Source organism: Leptonychotes weddellii, unplaced genomic scaffold (assembly GCF_054177405.1).
Source record: "Leptonychotes weddellii isolate Sample4059 unplaced genomic scaffold, ASM5417740v2 HiC_scaffold_31113, whole genome shotgun sequence".
NCBI lineage: Eukaryota > Metazoa > Chordata > Mammalia > Carnivora > Phocidae > Leptonychotes > Leptonychotes weddellii.
Genome location: NW_027908083.1, coordinates 1 through 1,460, shown reverse-complemented (window position 1 = coordinate 1,460; position 1,460 = coordinate 1). Strand labels below are relative to the sequence as shown.

Sequence of the window (1,460 nt, the reverse complement as noted above, 5' to 3'; positions counted from 1 at the left end):
AGGAATAAATCTAACCAAAAAGGCAAAGGATCTGTACTCAGAAAACTATAGAATACTCATGAAAGAAATTGAGGAAGACACAAAGAAATGGAAAATGTTCCATGCTCATGGATTGGAAGAACAAATATTGTGAAGATGTCAATGCTACCTAGAGCAATCTTCACATTCAATGCAATCCCCATCAAAATACCATCCACTTTTTTCAAAGAAATGGAACAAATAATCCTAAAATTTGTATGGAACCAGAAAAGACCCCGCATAGCCAGAGGAATGTTGAAAAAGAAAAGCAAAGCTGGTGGCATCACAATTCTGGACTTCAAGTTTTATTACAAAGCTGTGATCATCAAGACAGTATGGTACTGGCACAAAAACAGACACGTAGATCAATGGAACAGAATAGAGAGCCCAGAAATGGACCCTCAACTCTATGGTCAACTAATCTTTAACAAAGCAGGAAGGAATGTCCAATGGAAAAAAGTCTCTTCAACAAATGGTTTGGGAAAATTGGATAGCCACATGTTGAAGAATGAAACTGGACCATTCTCTTACACCACACACAAAAATAGATTCAAAATGGATGAAAGACCTCAGTGTGAGATAGGAATCCATCAGAATCCTTGAGGAGAACAAAATCCTTGAGGAGAGCTTTTTCACAACGGGTTTGCTGCCAAAACACAGGTGTGAAAACCACCATTCAACCTAAACCAAAATGGGAAAGGAAAAAACTCACATCAACATCATCGTCATTGGACATGTAGATTCAGGCAAGTCTACCACTACTGGTCATCTGATCTACAAATGTGGTGGGATCGACAAAACTATTGAAAATTTTGAGAAGGAGCATTCTGAGATGGGAAAGGGCTCCTTCAAGTATGCCTGGTTCTTGGATAAACTGAAAGCTGAATGTGAACGTGGTATCACCATTCATATCTCCCTGTGGAAATTCGAGACCAGCAAGTATTACGTGACCATCATTGATGCCCCAGGACACAGACACTTTATCAAAAACATGATTACAGGCACATCTCAGGCTGACTGTGCTGTCCTGATTGTTGCTGCTGGTGTTGGTGAATTTGAAGTCGGTATCTCCAAGAATGGACAGACCCATGAGCATGCCCTTCTGGCTTACACACTGGGTATAAAACAACTAATTGTTGGTGTTAACAAGATGGATTCCACTGAGCCACCCTACAGCCAGAAGAGATACGAGGAAATCGTCAAGGAAGTCAGCACCTACATTAAGAAAATTGGCTACAATCCCAACACAGTAGCATTTGTGCCAATTTCTGGTTGGAATGGTGACAACATGAGGAGCCAAGTGCTAACATGTCTTGGTTCAAGGGATGGAAAGCCACCCATAAAGATGGGAATGCCAGTGGAACCACACTGCTTGAAGCTCTGGTTTGCATTCTGCTGCCAACTCGTCCAACTGACAAGCCCTTACATCTGCCTTTCCAGGA

At 41.5% G+C, this 1,460-nt stretch overlaps 1 pseudogene; it reads left to right on the top strand.

Moving 5' to 3' along the window:
- The first annotated feature begins 625 nt into the window (after window positions 1-625).
- On the top strand, window positions 626-1,448 carry LOC145719129 (putative elongation factor 1-alpha-like 3 pseudogene; annotated as a pseudogene).
- The last annotated feature ends 12 nt before the right edge of the window (window positions 1,449-1,460 follow it).